The sequence below is a fragment of the Papaver somniferum genome, chromosome 2, assembly GCF_003573695.1.
Source record: "Papaver somniferum cultivar HN1 chromosome 2, ASM357369v1, whole genome shotgun sequence".
Taxonomy (NCBI): Eukaryota; Viridiplantae; Streptophyta; class Magnoliopsida; order Ranunculales; family Papaveraceae; genus Papaver; species Papaver somniferum.
This window is the reverse complement of record NC_039359.1, coordinates 150,407,989-150,425,681: the sequence shown is the minus strand read 5'-3', so window position 1 is coordinate 150,425,681 and position 17,693 is coordinate 150,407,989. Positions and strand designations below refer to the sequence as shown.

Here is a 17,693-nt window from a genome sequence, read left to right as displayed (position 1 = left end):
GAGATGGAAAACAATTGATGGGCTCACTATCTACTCTGAAACTGAGCTAGGGATTGCAAATTCTGATGCTGGAGGTGGTTTATGATGTTACAGACCAAGTCAGCTTCAACAATGTTAAGCAATGGCTGAGTGAAATCTTTCGCTATGCAAGTGCAAACATTGACAAGCTTTTGGTTGGAAACAAGTGTGATATGACAACTATCAGAGTTGTTTCCTATGAAGCGCGTAAGGTAGGTTGGTTGGTAAATTACCTCTTTTTTTGTGTGCAAAATCCAAGGTAAATAGTGACAATTTTTCTTCTATTCTTTTCCTGAAGGCATTTGCAGATGTGATTGTAATACCGTTCTTGGAGACAAGTGTCTAAAATTCTACCAATGCTGAGCAAGCTTTCATGGCCTTGGCTGGTGATATAAAGAACAGGTGATTTCCATCAGTTTCCATTTGTATGCCTATTACATGCATGTTTATATGCATCCACGTTGATCTCTTCTGTATCATCCTGCATGTTCTATTGTTCTAGTTTTGGCTTTAGAATGTAGGGATTAAGTTCTGGGGTTAGAGTTTATGGTTATGAAATAAAAGATTGGAGTTGGTAAGATAGAGAATTAGAATGTGGAAGACTCCTGGTTTATTCAACTGTATTTAGTTCAGATGAGAATCTTCTTTAATTAAGATTAATTAACTAGTGATTTAATTTCTATTATTAGAGTAAGCGGGAGGAGGTTGGTTCAATGGTATTAATGACAATGGAAATAAGAATTTCTAGTGATTTAATCTTCTTTTAATTTCTTCAGTTTGTTGTTTTTGCTGATTCTTTTTATAGATTTGAATATGGTTAAGGAATGGGAACATTCCAATCAACCAAAATTTATTCTGGTTCCATGAAATTTGTAAGGAATGAAGTTGTGATTAAGGTTTTTGTTATTGGGAATGAGAAGAGGGAAAGGAAAAATATAGGTTTCCATTTAAGACTATGAGGAAATGTTTAGTAATTTGATGCTGCCATTACTGATGAAACCCTAATTCTATAAGCTTTGGTTATTAAACTTTGTTTTGTGATTGTTCATGTTGCCATATGGTGACAGCAAAAGTAGAACTTATACGGTTTTGAATGGTCACAATGCTAGTAGTGTGTGCAGTCTAAGAGAAACAACTGCAGAAGTTGGACATTATTTTGTTTGTAATGCTAGTATCATGATTATCCTTACATTGGACTTTTTAGTGTGAAACATTTGATTGAGATTTCTGTAGCTGAAACATCGAGTAATGTTATTTTTGTAGTGCTTTTTATCATCCATGCTCAAAGAAGGTTCTTTGAAGGTGCAGAAGCAGTCTGCTTCAGCTGAAAAAGGAGGTAAAAAGATGAAAGCCAAGGAGGGGAACTCAGTGTAGAAATGAAGAACAAACCTGGCAATGAGATTTTGCCTACTAAGTAAAAATGGGGTAATGAGATTGATTGACGATATATTTGCAAGTAAGAAGAAGAAAGGAGAGCAAGACAAGGTAGAACAGGATTATCCCAGTGTACAAGGGAAGAAAATAGCTAATGAGATTGATGAGATATTTGCAATTAAGAACTAAAGGAAGAAAGAGTTAGAGGTGGTGGAAAAGGCAGAAGATAAAATGAAGAGGAATAGGGTATCTGAAGGTGTCGCATTTGCGGATCCGCCATCCCGACCGAGAAGGAAAACAAATGATGCGCTCGGAATCTACCCTGAAACTGAGCTAAGGATTGCAAAATCTGATGCTGGAGGTACCCGTCTTTGTCATTTCGACTGTTCTTGCCCTGTACGTCAAATCTTATTCGTTTTTATTATTATATTTTTTAATTAATAGCATCATTACTTTCACTCCAGTTTTCATATTAACATTTAGGAGGTTGACTTGATGAGAAGCTAAGAATGGGTTTTTCCGTTCTTTTGTTGTACGCTACATTATTGTTAATGTCAGTTTTAGGTGTTATTTTACCGGCTTATGTGCCTTTTGAGGTCAGACTTAATATTTGATTCACCTGTTACTTAAAACCTATAATGCAGAGAGTTAAATCTTGGAAGAAGAATGTGAGATTTGTATATAGTGAATTATACACCGTCGTTGGAGAAAAGTCAAGTGCATCTGTTAACTGCTGACTGAAGTCAGGAGATTAGTTATTATGAATGAAATCTAGTGTACATAACCGTTTACCTCCTTGATTCATTTGATTGTATATGGATTTTGGGTTGGGTATCTTGTTTGGTTTAGCAAATACTTATCAAGTTATGGCTGTCAAATGTCTTCATTTGTTGTAGTATGAGGTTATTGATGACCCATTTTTACTTTGCAGCGACTATCATGTCAAGCTTTTTCTTGTTGGAGATTCTGGTGTTGGGAAGTCATGTCTTCTGTTGAGATTTGCGGTAATAATTCATTTTTTTTCTGGTCATATTTGGTGCTAATTTCTTTGCACCATGCTCTTATTTGCAGTATAATTTGATAGTTCATTTTTTTTTTATGTAATCATCTGTGTATTCGCCTGTTGAAGTTGGTTCTTGGAGTAAATAGAAAGACTAAGGAAGTGTTCTGTGGAAATGGTGACAATCCTGTGTCCAAGAAATGAGCTCTTTATTAAAGAAGAAAAAGAATAGAAAGTAGAACAAGATCAATCTTTATAACATGGGGACTTGTTTCTTAAGGAAAGATGAATGAGAGGCTTTGTAGGCTTTAGCTGTGTAAAGATTCACCTTTACAAATAGTAGTTGCGGAATAGTTGTATTGTAAGAAAGAAAAAAATTAAGGACACGGATGTTTCGAAACTTTTTATGGATTAGTTATTAGATTTAGCGGTGTCAGCATGAACAATGAGTCTGCATGTTTATCTTGATGTGGTTAACAACTGTATTCCAGACTAGCACGTAAGCTACAGACGTTAATTAAGCAATACTGTTGAATTCAAATTAGTAAATCTGTAGCATTGACTAATAGAGGATATACTAGTTGGTATATGTTCTCCCAAATAGTGTTAATGATGCGGAAGCATCAAGCATTGACCATTGAATGAGTAAATAGTATGTTAACTTTGCTCAAAATAGCTGGGTTCAGAAAGTTGTGAATCCTTGGTTTAATCTATCAAGTGCTGAAGATAAATGAAATTGAAAACTGAGCGTTATTAAGCTTATATGTTGCTGCATTGTGTTGGAACTTTGACTTTGAAACTGCTACCTCTTTCATCGAGGGCAGTTGTTTTCATTTGTAACTCCATTTCTTGTTATTTTTATCGCATATATAGATAAATAAATTCTTATGATGTCTACGGTACTTGTTATCTGGAGAGTTACATCAGTACTGTCGGTGTGGCTTTTGTAAGTATTAAAGTTGATATGTTATGGCTTTTCGCGGATTTATTCTTGTGTTCGATCACATTTGTAACAACAGAGTTCGCTTAAAGTGCTTTTCCTTGTAGAAAATTAGAACTGTCGAACAGGATATTAAGACCACCAAAACTTCAAATTGCAAGTACCCGTTTTGTTACAATCTTTAGAATCTCTAGTGTGGGATACTGCGGCAGCCGGTCAAGAGCGTGTCCGTACCATAACTAGTAGTTACCCCGGTGGTGCACACGGCATTGTTGTCAGTTACACTAATTTTATCCTGATATCTATCACCGTTCATTTATGCAAGTGTCAAAAAGGAATGTCTTGTCTTGTTTGCTAGGTGGAATTTATTTCTAGCCGTACAAAACATAATCTAACGGTTACAGGATGCTAGCTAATTAAGCTCTCCCGCGCAGCCGCACGGGATAGCACGACTCATTTGAAATGATTGTTAGTTTTGTAGATGCTTTGTGTTTAGAGACCCTAATGTCTTGTCTTGTTTGCTAATTCTTTTTATAGATTCCAATCAACCAAAATTTCTTCTGGTTCCATGAAATTCAGTTCTCTGTATAGGAAGACACAAGACAGAATAGACTCTTTTTGAGTTACTACTAAACTCTACCTTACTCCAGTAACTCCACAGATTTCTTATGAAATTTCATCCAATTGGGGGGAGGTGGTTTGATTGAAACTTCATTAGGGGTTTTGGTAGCTAAGATTTTGGGGAAAATTATAGAGATTGGAGGTTTAGGGAATGTAGTTGTGATTAAGGTTTTTGTTGGTGTTGGGATTGAGAAGAGGGAAAGGAAAAGTGTAGGTTTCCATTTGAGATTATGAGGAAAAGTTTAGTAAGTTGATGCTGCCATTACTGAGATGCATGTTGCCGTATGGTGACAGCAAAAGTAGAACTTATACTTTTTTGAATGATTACTAGCAAAGTCTTTCTATTGAAAAGCTAATAAAGAGTAGTAGTGATTGAAACCTTAGTATTACACTGCTAGTAGTGTGTGCAGTGTAAGAGAACCAACTATAGAAGTCGGATTGAGCTGTACAGAGTCAAGAAGACATTATTCTACAATGCTAGTACCACAATTGCTTTTACTCGGAATTTTTTGTGCAACATTTGATTGAGATTATTGTAGCTGAAACTTTGAGTAATGTTTACTTTTGTAGTGCCTTTGTATCATCGATGCCCAAAGAAGGTTCTGTGAAGGCGCAGAGGCAGTCTGCTTCAGCTGAAAGTGCAGGTAATAAGATGAAAAACAAGCAGGAAAACTCAGTCTAGAAAAGAAGAACAAACCCGGCAATGAGATTTCGCCGACTAAGAAAAAAATGGGGTAATGAGATTGACGATATATTTTCAAGTAAGAAGAAGAATCGAGAGGAATACAAGGTAGAGAAACAGGATAAGTGCAGTGTACAAGGGAAGAATGTAGCTAATGAGATTGATGAGATATTTGCATTAAGAAGAAGAGGAAGAAAGAGTACGAGGAGGTGGAAAAGGCAGAAGATAAGGAGATTGGAACTTAGAAACCCGGCAAAGAAAATGAAGAGAAATAGGGTGTCTGGAAGGTGTCGTGTAGATCCACCATCTCGACCTAGAAGGAAAAAAATGATGGGCTCACAATCTACCCTGAAACTGAGCTAGGGATTGCAAATTCTGATGCTGGAGGTACTCGACTTTGTCTTTCGATTGTTCTTGCTGTTTTTAATTATATACCCTGTATGTCAAATTTAATTCCTTTTTTTTTAATCATAGCATCATTTGTTTCACCTTATTTTCACATTTTCATTTAGGAGGTTGACTTGATGAGAAGCTAAGAATGGGTTTTTCCATTCTTTTGTTGTATACTACGCTACATTTTGATTTATCTGTGTAATTTTACTGGCTTATGTGCTTATCGAGGTTAGACCTATTACTTATAATAATTAATGCCGAGAGTTGAATCTTGAAAGAAGAATGTGAATTTTTGTATATAATGATTAATTACAGTGTTGTAGGAGAAGTCAAGTGCATCTGCCAACTGCTTACTGAAATCATTGTTAGGAATGAAATCTAATTTACATAACCGTATTCCTCCTTGATTCATTTGATTGTATATGGATTTTAGACTAGATATCTTGTTTGGTTGGTCAAATGCTTATCAAGTTATAACTGTCAAATGTCTTCATTTGTTACTAGTAAGGCCACATGTGCATTTTGAATTGGATTCTTTTAAAAACACCAAATTTGATAATAATGCAAAAAAAAATTCTTAAAATAAAAATTTAACATCCATATTTGTACTGATTACGTACATAATTTAAAAAGCTTTCTAAATATATTAATTTTATAAAAATTCGATGTGTATTTTTAAAAATATCTAAATTTTAATTTTTTTGATCTATTTTTAAAACAATGCATTCCTGTAAATATACAAATATTAACTAAAAGCTTAATTAATAAGGGTATAATTGTCATGTGAAAAAGCTTTACCAAAAAGGAAGTCTTCACCAAAAATATCTCTTTTCTTTGTATTACTAAAATAGCGTGAGCTTTGTGATGACCTATTTTTACTTTGCAGCGACTATCATTTCAAGCTTTTTCTTGTTGGAGATTCTGGTGTTGGGAAGTCATGTCTTCTGCTGAGAGCGGTAATAATTCATATTTTTTTTCTGGTCATATTTGGTGCTGATTTCTTCGCTCCATGCTCTTGTTTACAATATAGTTTGATAGTTCATTTTTTATTATGTAATCATCTGCGAATTCCCCCTATTGAAGTTGGTTCTTGGAGTAAATAAAAAACTGAGGAAGTGTTTTGTGGAAATGGTGACAATCCTGTGTCCAAGAAAAAGAATAGAAAGTAGAACAAGATCAATCTTTTTAACATGGGGACTTGTTTCTTAAGGAAAGATGGCTTTGTAGGCTTTAGCTGTGTAAAGATTCACCTCTACGAATACTAGTAGCGGAATAGTTCTATTGTAAGAAAGAAAAAAAATTAAGGACACGGATGTTTCGAAACTTTTTATGGATTAGTTATCAGATTTAGCGGTGTCAGCATGAACAATGATCTGCATGTTTATCTTGATGTGGTTAACAACTGTTTTCCAGACTAGCACGTAAGCTACTGACGTTAATTAAGTACTACTGTTGAATTCAAATTAGTAAATCTGTATAAGTGATAGTGCATTGGCTAATAGAGGATATACTAGGTGGTATGTGTTCTCCCAAATGGTGTTAATTATGCTGAAGCATCAAGCATTAACCATTGAACGAGTATATAGTATGTCAACTTGGCTCAAAATAGTTGAGTTGAGAAAGCTGTATATCTTTGGTTTAGTCTATCGAACGCAAGTGATTGACATTTGAAGTGCTGAAGATAAATGAAATTGAAAACTGAGCGTATGCATCTTATATGCTGTTGCACTGTGTTAGAACTTTCATCTTGAAACTGCCACCTCTTTCATCGAAGACAGCTGTTTTATTTCTAACTCCATCTCCTGTTATTTTTATCGTATTTAAAGATAAGGAAGTTGTTATATTGTGGATTTCATATCATGGTCTCTAGGATACTTCTTATTTGGAGAGCTACATCAGTACTATCGGTGTGGCTTTTGTAAGTGTTGCGGATTTATTCTTGCGCTCGATCACTTTCGTAACTACAAAGTTCGCTTAGACTTTAATTGCTTTTCCTTGTAGAAAATTAGAACTATGGAACAGGATGAAAAGACCATCAAAACTTCAAATTGCAAGTACCCATTTAGTTACAATCTTTAGAATCTATGTAGCACAGTTTTTTATCCTGATGTTGAGTACCTGTTTTATGCATAGTGTGAGACACTGCCGCAGCCGGTCAAGAGCGTGTCCATACCATACTTAGTAGTTACTACCGTGGTGCACACAGCATTATTGTCAGTTACACTAATTTTCTTGATATCCATCACTGTCAAATGTTCATGTATGCAAGTGTTAAAAAGTAATGTCTTGTCTTGTTTGCTAGGTGGTTTATGATGTTACAGACCAAGAGAGCTTCAACAATGTCGAGCAATGGCGGAAAAGAGGGAAAGGAAAAATGTAGGTCTCCCTTTGAGAGTATGAGAAGGTTAGTAATTTGATTCTTGAACTCTTAAATTAGTTTTTTTTTTTTGCTTTTTAAACCCAATAGTAGAACTTACACGATTTCCAGTTATTTGTAGCAAACTCTTTATACTGAGAAGCCATTAATATTAAAAAGATACCGAATTGAAATTTCAGTAGTGTGAGAACCTAATGTACAAGTTGGATTGAACTGTACAGAGTCAAGAAGACATAATAAATTGGTTTCCATTGGACCTTTTGTGCAACATTTGATTGAAGTTTCTGAAGCTGAAACTTCGAGTAATGTTATTTTTGTAGTGCCTTTGACATCCATGCCTGAAGGAGGTTCCATGAAGGTGCAGAAGCAGTCTGCTTCAGCTGAATTAGCAGGCAAAAAGATGAATGACAAGCAGGGGAAACTCACGTAGAAAAGAATAACTGGTAGTTACTATCACGGTGCACACGGCAATACTGTAAGTTGCACTAATTTTGTCCTGACATCCATCACCATCAGATGTTTATGCATGCAAGTGTTGAAAAAGGGAATGTCTTGTCTTTTTTGCTAGGTGGTTTATGATGCAACAGACCAAGAGAGTTTCAGCAATGCTAAGTCATGGCTGAGTGAAATCGATCACTATGCAAGTGAAAACGTTATCAAGCTTTTGGTAGGAATTAGGAAATGAGTGTGATCTTACAACTAACAGAGTTGTTTCCTACGAAAGGGGCAAAGGTAGGTTAGTTGGTAATTTCCCTTTTTTTGTGTGTAGAATCCAAGGTGAGAAGTTATAATATCTCTGAGAGAGTGGCTTACCTATCCTTTTATTCTTTTCCTGAAGGCATTTGCAGATGAGATTGGAATTCTGTTCTTGGAGACGAGTGTAATAATTTTACCAGTGTCGAACAAGCTAACGTGACCACGGCTGGTGAGCAGAGCCAGAGCTTATAGAGACCAGGCCAGCTAGGCTAATGCCTTACGGCCCAAATTTTTTTAATTTTTCTTACAATTTTTTTTCTTTTTTTTCTTGTGAAAACTACGGGGAGACCCATTCTCCCAGACTTTTTTACTGTGAAACTCACGCCCAAAAATTTACAGGCGCGCACCCATTTTATGGGTGAAAATTCTCCCACACCCAGAATTTATAAAATTATGTTTCAGTCTTTTTTTTCTTCATCTTCAATTCCGTTTCTGCTTCCTCTCCACTCTACCGTGAATTCTTGATGGCGGATGTTGCCGAGAGTTAATGAAATCTCAGAGACTTGGGAGCCGGATAAATCAGGGAAGAACGAGAAGAATTAAGATGAAGTTGTTCTGAACTGAGATTGAGAATGGGAATGGTGAGATTTTGATGTGATTCTTTGTTTGAATCGTGAAGAAAGCAGACAGATTTGATTGTTTATGTGATGGTGGAGATGAAGCTGTTGTCATTTGGTCGATTCAATCAGGGAAGAAAATCTAGGGCTTGATGCTGAGAATCATAAAGAAATTGAAGGAGATTATGAACGCGTTTTGTCTGAATAAGGAAGCGACGATGCTATCTGAGATAGAGAATGCTAAATTGAAAGATGGGTTTGACGGATTTGATGATTCCGGTGAAGTTAGGGTTCTCGGATGGAGAAATTGATCTCAGAGAAGGAAATGAATCAGATCGAGACTAGAGTATTGAAGAAGATGAGTCTACCGTTGCTGCTGTTACTAAGAATCGAAGATGAAGAAGGTAAATTCTGAGTTGTGGGTTTTGAAGAGTAAGATTGAGAGATGGACAGAGAAAGAAGGTGAAAGTTGTAATGTGACCCGAGATGCAGAATAATGGAATTGTTGGTTTGATGATTTACAGGGGATTGCGGTGCTGGTGAAGATGCAGGAAATGGAGTTGTGTTATTGCTGCAGTTTCAGCTGGTGTTGCAGGTGGTTTTACAGTGGATTCAGAAAAGTATGGGTGTGCTGCTGACTACAACAAGGATGGAAATGTGCAAAGGAGGAATGGTTGCTGCTGTAACTGAACAAAGGCTTAGTGTTTCGCTGGATTAGGATTAAGGGTATGCAGGAACTCAATTGAAATGGTGCAGGTGGAACCTAGATGAATGCTTAGGCTTGCAATGAAGGTACTGGTGGTGCCATTGAATTGCTGTAAAACTACAGAAAATGAGAATATTAGAGAGAAGTAGGAATGGTGGTGTTGCTGTTGGTATTTGTGTTTGTTGTTCATGGTGTAACTGAAGTAGGAATAGTTTGTAATTGTGTTTGTTGTTGGTATTTGTTGCTGCATTGAAGTAGGTGAAAGCTGGTAGTGGTGGATTGGGAGCTACAGATGGAGGATAATGGTTTGCGTGGGATTTATTGAAACATGAAAGAAGATGATGATGTGGTTATGACTGCATAACATGTCATGCAATCGAGAAAATGTCTGCATAACATGTTATGCAGTCGTGAAAATGGATGCATAACCTGTTATGCGTCTACAAAATTTGCTGCATAACTTGTTATGCAATCCAGAAAACGGTTGCATAACACGTTATGCAGTAACTTTTTTGTTACTATTGAAACCAACAAAAACAAAGACTGCATAACTTGTCATGGACCTATAATAATATCTGCATAACATGTTATGCAGTCGTGAAAATAGATGCATAACCTGATATGCATCTGTAAATATGGATGCATACTGCATTATGCATCAAATTTTTTTATGTACGCACTAAAATCAACCAAAACAATGGTTACATAACTTGTTATAGATGCATAACTTTGTTATCCAAATGCATAATTTGTTATGCAGTGGAAAAAATGGTTGCATAATTCGTTATGCGTCTGCAGAATGTGTTATGCATTTTTTTTTGTGGCTGCATAATGGTCATGTATCAAGTTTTCGAAAATTTTGTCTAAAATGATGATCAACTCCGATTTTTTCGTGAAAAACAAAAATTTGATATTCTTATTTGTACTCGTTGCGCATCTCTCTTAAATAAAAATCTGAAAAATTCCAAGGAGCGGATTTTTAGATATGTTACATCTAAGTTGCGTTGCCAATTATACCCCTGATGATAACCTGTCATGCGAATGCATAATCCGGCATGCATACATTTTTAATATTTTCAAATAATTATGGGTGTCACGATACCTAAAATTAATTGTGGGCCTGATAATGAGAATATTGTTTTTTTTTGGGCCTGCGCCTAATTTTCCCTTTTTTATTTTTGAAGCATTAGAATGCCATTTCTTATGTAAGGATTGCCTACTGCTTTCCGATTCCATCTAGCTATCTGCTTTTTATGTAAAATTATCAGCAGAATATAATGGATTAAGCAATTTTCTTCGAACTAACTTAGATGTTTTCCTTTCTAATAAATTCATCTAAAATTTGATGAATATCAATATGCTAATAGAAAAAGGTAAAATTTCGATCAAATTCCTTTTCTTTTTTGAAACATATTATATCAATTTAAACTAAAAAAAGATTATACGTGGGTACGTTACAAACTTACAATCCATGATTCATCAATGACATATAATCCTAAAAAGCAAGGCCTATGTATTCCTCAAAGTTAGTTTCAAAAGAACTCCGCTGATTGACGTTTGCCGTCTGATTTGCCAGTGCATCACCGTTTGATTGGCCTCTATATAAATTTGGTGGGTTGCATGATGTAGAATAGACTGCATCAGGCCTTTGATTTTTTTGATCATATTTCGCAAGTACGATGGTGTGACTCTCGGTCCGGTTAATGAGGTGAATAAATGAGGTTTTGTAAGTTAGAGTCTAAGCCAACTTTTTTTCACTGTCCGTTTATTGGTGTTCTGACCACTATAGGCATGGCCCATGTTTCTTCCACTAAAACCATGGTTGATCCAAGAGGTTGTGCCATTGCTACGATTGTGGTAGTTGAGGAATTTTTGTTGAAAAATCTCGTTGTAAGTTTGATGTTACAATTAATGGAAAACGTATATTACAACAAAAATTATCAAACTCGAAAAGACCAAAACTTCAAGTATCAACTTTTTGAAGTCAAGATTCTTGATAGAGCATCGTTTGGTCGAAACCACAGGTATTTGTATGTCAAGCTTTATAGTGTACTACAATCAGTCTCGGGATAGGATAAAGCATGGTAGTTGAGTATAATACGAAATCATCGAATACCCTCGAGAGACTGAAAAACTGAAGAACAACGAAGACATGTGAGATCAACAAAGGTATGTGAACAGTGACTATCATGTTTACTATTACAGTTGAAACTCTATAAATTAATGCGCTTGGGACCAACAAAATTTATTAATTAAGCAAGATTATTAATTTAACAAGTTAAAATTTATTGTAAGCCTAGCTGAGATCAAGGAATTATATTATTTTAGAAAGATTATTGAATAATTGAGTATTAATTAATAGAGTTTCAATTGTATTTCTATTTCTATTCCGAGACAACGTCGTACGGCTTTAGTATATGATGAATCACAAAGAAGAAGTTTCGAGTTCAAGATTGTACTTGACAAAACTCGAAGCATCAACTCAAGCATTGAATGTTCATAGGTCTTACCACTTTTGAGGTTGAAAATAATTTTTATTGTTAAAAAAGCTATGTATGTTAATATAAGCCTACAGACGTCAGATTGTACTTTTGTTCAAAACTGGTATTTTAGTTCCCAAACTATGTAATTTTTGATGTTACTAAACTCTAAGGTGCACAAATGTTCATGAACTATACAATTTCAAGGTGTTCCCGGACACTTTTTTAAATTTGCTTATGGGTTTACGATCTGGTTTTCAGTTCACGAACAATGTACTTTTGGGTATGTTCATGGATACTTCAAACATATTGAGTTCACGAACCACTTTTCTTAGTTGGCCAAGTGGTCTGTTTTCAGGTGCACATTCTTCTTTGTACTACAAGGAAAACTTCTCACATGCTTACATGGTTTTCCATTATTTGGAATCAGTCTATGTTGAGAAATTTAGTTTTCTTGGATCAAAGTAATTCTTGAGCATGAAAACTAGTTCACGAGCTTGCTTTGGTCATAAGAAACAATTGCTTGAACCTTTAAGCAACCTATATCATGTTTCATCATTATAAATAGAGGGCACTCTGCAAAGTAAAATTTCAATCCGTACACGATGTATAGTATTTGCAGATAAAGTATAGTCAGGCATAGGTTTCTCCGTGAAACATAACTAGGTTACGACTTTGAAGACTTCACTTGGGATTCGTGAAGCCGAGTCTGACTATCTTTTACCTGATGGATCTTTGATATTCAGAAACTTACAAGGATTTGAGAAATTAATATGATAAATTAGATGGCCACTACCCTGAGGGGAAAGGAGGGTGACAAACAAACAAACCTGACAACAGGTAAATATTCAAGCTTTGATACATTGATGACCATGTTCCACAAATAAATATTTTATTATTATAACAAGTTAAGCTATTATAAATGCACTCTTTTAATATTTGATAACTAAAATTTAACTGTTCATATGGATTTCGCGAAATTCTCTTATATGTTCATTGTTTAGCGGATCATCCAATGTGTTTTTATTGCAAATATTCATCTATAAAAATTATTTGAGAGTGCAAAGTTGTTTAATTCTCATCTATGCTTGTTATGAATTCTGAATACCTTGACAAACTTCCAAGTCCGGATAGGTTCTCTAATCTGCTGACATTATGCGCGACAACCCTATTACACTGTCCAAAGACTCCAAATGATAAAACACATAACTAAACTGAAAGTAAAAAAAAAAATGTCATCAAAGTAATCCAACAACATTCATAAGTGTCATCAAACTATAAATGAATGTTGTTTATCCTTGGCTTTATTCCGACTACCGATATCGTTTATAATCTTTACATTAATTGTTAGCATTACACATTGAAAATAGGAGGATACCAAGTACACCATCAATTTTCTTCGTTACGAAACATACAGAAAAAAAATTCCATGAAATTCAATCAAGATTAAATCAAACAAGAAATATTCTTGTATAATCTCAATAAAAGATTCTTAAATCACAAGGATTGATTGACGTACAACTTGCTTGTACTTTCAAATATAAAAATAAAATCTACATAATACGAGAGTTCAAAGTAATGGAAAGCACACACCAAAAATTTTGTTAACAAGGAAAAATGTGGAAGAAGCAAAACCCCGAGACCTCGTCCAGTTTGAGCACACATCATATTAAAAAGTTACAAACACTAGCCTACTATAAGATTTTGGTACGGAATGTAATTGATAAAAAAAACCGTCCAAACTACTCTGTTACAGTTGTGCCTCAACGTCGCTTGATTCTCACAAGAACCTACACACTTGATTCCTTTAGGTGATGTCCTTTACATCCTTAAGAGTTCTCCACAATTTTTCTTGAAGACTAGAGCTACCTTCCTCCAACAGGACACTTGATGATTTCCTTTCCGATGCTTGATCAGGGAGACATAAATGTATTTCCCGATTTAGAAAAATCTACATCTCTAAGACTAGGTTGTATCCGTGCTTCACAAATCTAAGATGAAGTAATCAAAAGTCGAACCTTAGATCACGAAGATCCTAGATATTTGGAGAACGAAACTGGCAACAATATATACAAGCATGTAGGAATTGAGTTTTCGGTGTGCTGATGTCTCCAATTTATAGTAATCAATCAATATTGGGTTGCTTGAGCTGTAGAGAATGATGTTCTTGTAACATAAGTTCATTTTTAATTGTTAAATCTAAGTCGTTTCCTTAGATACATAAAATTTGTCTCTTTAGTAAGAGTTAGACTTGCAATGAGGTTTTTTCCTTAGTTTGAAGTTGTACATTATTGTTTTCCCAAGTTCATTCTATGAAAATAATTAGTACCAAAGACAACTTCAAACTACTAAGAATATATAATGTGTTCAGTTGTCTAGAATATGATCTAAAATCTTGAATCTCAAGCTAGATAAGTTCTTGAAAAAACTTAAAACTTTTCATACATGATTAGTTAAGAAAAAACAATTTGTAAGCGTGTGAAAAGTTTTCCTTGAAAATTAAAGAAGAATGAATAAGTCTAAAGCCAACAGTGTATTCAGTTGAACCGTTAATCTTTTAAGTACATGAACTCAGGTGATGACTTCATGAACTCATAAGATAGAAAATAAAACTCAAAATCTTTAGAAGTTCGATAACTCAAATGAAAATGACATTATAGCAAACATTCAAGCCTTTACGTTCGCGAACTCAAATGCTTAAAAAGTCGCATGAGAAATTTTTTATTGTACTTGGTTCGCGAACTCACCCTTTTAGGTTCACAAACTCAAATTGCGTTAAGTCTCAGGAGAAGTTTTCTTCACTAGTTTTCGAAATCACCTTTTTAGGTTCTCAAACTCAAATGTCAAAAGGTCTCAGAAGAAGTTTTATAATAGGTTGGTGAACTTACCTATTTAGGTTTGCGAACACAATTGACTTATTGACTTTATTTACGGTTTCTACAAGCAATAGATTCAAAAACCCAAACTTTTGGGCTCATGAACTCAAGTGAGCGAAAACCATTAGTAGTACACTACCAAAAACAAAACTTTACAAACTCAAGAATGAATTGAAAAGTCTTGAGATTTACATTAATTAAATAACATGCACTTTCTCTCAATATTTATTTCGAGTTCTCGACAAGAAAGACTTGGGAAGTTGAAACATCACTAGACTTAGAAATAGCTAATCTGTTATATGACCTTCTCTGAACATGGTCATTTACTAAAGTCCCCAACTTTTGGTACGAGAAATATATAAATAAATAAAATGGAAATAAGTCACGAAGGAAACACCAGTTTTTGTTTCATACCTCGATGAAGTTTCTTCAAATTGATGTCTTCGTGTAATCTTAAATTATTTATTCTTCTTTACTAAATAAAAAAATTCTGAGACTATTACCTATTATATTCCAAACTGAAGCTGACTTCAATAGGCTGAATCAAGAAATAGTTTTGGCATCTAAACTTAATAACATACTTAACATACCAAGGTATGTGTGTTCAACCAAGAATTCACTCTAGTACACCTTCTTGAACGAAATTGTATATATATAGATGTTAATATTTACGCTTGAGTCGATGAATATAGATATTATTTGATTACTTATTATGTCGTATTTTTCTTACATGAATTCTTATTTACACGCACATGAATTCTTCTTTACAATAAATTCGATTCATTTTCTTTTAGTATACATACTTTTTTCGCATATACTATCTCTATGAATTTGGATACTTTGTACTCATTTTTAAGAAATAAAATCCTTAAGTTCAAATAATTCACAAAAAAAAACAAATATCATAAAATATTATAGATAAAATACTTGTAAAATACATTAATAAATACTTATAAATTCATAATATTATTTCAATATGATTATTTTCTTTAAAACCAAGAAACGAAGATCTTAAAATACTTTATTATATACAAATAAATAGTCTTAGGGGGTGAGAGTGGAATGTTGTTTGGTGGAAAGTCATACTTTAAAGATTGTGTATGCAAACACTGTATTTTTTAGGATGGCAACTCAACCAGCAAACAGACCTGCAACAGTGCAAATGAAAGGTCAACCAGTCGATCAAAAGGCAAACTGTTGCTCTTCTTAAGTTTGCTCTCTTTGACAAGCAAATGGATAGACATGTTACTTATGAGGGAGGAGACAGTGATTGGTTAAGTCTGAATCTCTGCTAAAAAACTGTAGGGGTATTAATAATTGTTCTTCAATTACTAACCAAACCCAAATCTCTTTTGTGTACATCATCACTTTCTTTCTATCTTAAAACTTGAATGGTGGACTAAAGTCGCGTGCGGTCAACTTTGACTCGGTAGAACTGTTATTCTATTTCATTTGTGTGGTGGATTTGATTACTGCTTTTTATGTTTTGCTAACTTTTCTTGTCAATGGCATGAAAAAAGGTCATGTGTAGTCGGTGAAGGGTTAAGCCTTAGAAATCAATGATCTTGAAGTTGTTTTGAGGGTGAACATTTAAACCAGTTGAAAAAGAATAATTTTATTTCATTAAAGATTGCTATTAAATAAGTAAAATTTTGAGAAATGGAGCCCAAGTATATGTTAAGAATATTGAAGATGAAAAATGAAATCAAACAACATAAATGTACTAGTGATGAACCTAAGAAAATTTATTTGTATGGGTGTCAATTACAAGGTATTTCAGGCATATTCCTCATGAGTTTTTTGAGTATCAATCACGCAACTCAATCATGTTTAAATGTTATGGACGTGGTCTACAATCAAACTTTGAATAGTTGATTTAATTTCTGTCTGGGATTCGGAGATTAAATGAACTACAATATAAAATAATATTACGTAACGGTCCGCGAGTTATAACTCCAAAGATATCACTATCCATCCACAAAAAGCCCATCAAAATAAAAGTAACACAAAAACACCAAAAAAACAAAAGTAACACAAAAACCCCAAAGAATTTAATGAAACATCATATAAATTAATGAAACCAATTTTGGTTTCATCACAAAATTTGATGAAACTAATTTTGAAATTTGGGGTTTTTGTATCAAATTTTCTTACTGTAAAATATCACAGGTTTGCTCACCTTGGGCTTTTATGACTAGTTCTGATTACGTAATTAATTTTATTACTGTAAAATAAAAATGAAAATAAAATTTTTAATCCAAAATAGAACCAAAACACATAATGATTTACTTCAATGTAAAAGTAGAACTCTTAAGAAATTCAAGCTCTAGGTTGTCTTGTCTGAGCGGGAATTAGGTCAGGCGTCCCATAACGGGCTATGACAAGCTTTGAGCTTATACAAACACATGTATGTTTGAGTATTACTTACAACCCTAGTAAAAGTAAAACTCGTAAAAAATTCAAATGGGTACCAGGTCGGCTTGTTTGGGCAGGTATCATGCCAGCTGCCTAATAACGGGCTACGACAAGCTTTGGGTTTATATGGACATAGGCATGCCTCTTTTAAAAGGAGAAAATTGAGAAGGAGACACAAAGTAGAGGGAAAGAAGAGAGAGAGATTTCTATTAGATGTATGTATAGAATACAATGTTTAAGCTTCTATTTATATAGATAGAAGACTTGGTGTCCAAGATATGTAAACCCTAAACTTAGACATGAAGGGCATCTTAGTAAATAAACAATGGTTTATAACACTCCCCCTGATGACCACCGTGGCTAAGTCATTACAAGCATACCAGGAAAACTCAAAAGAGAAAAACCTGAAATTGCATAAGCATGTAAAGACTCAGACTAATGTTGGACACACATATGTTGCCTCGTTAAAACCTTGACAAGGAAAACCCAGTGGGACAA

At 34.4% G+C, this 17,693-nt stretch overlaps 1 pseudogene; it reads left to right on the top strand.

Moving 5' to 3' along the window:
- Positions 1 to 1,714: 1,714 nt before the first annotated feature.
- On the top strand, positions 1,715 to 15,990 carry LOC113349441 (annotated as a pseudogene).
- The last annotated feature ends 1,703 nt before the right edge of the window (positions 15,991 to 17,693 follow it).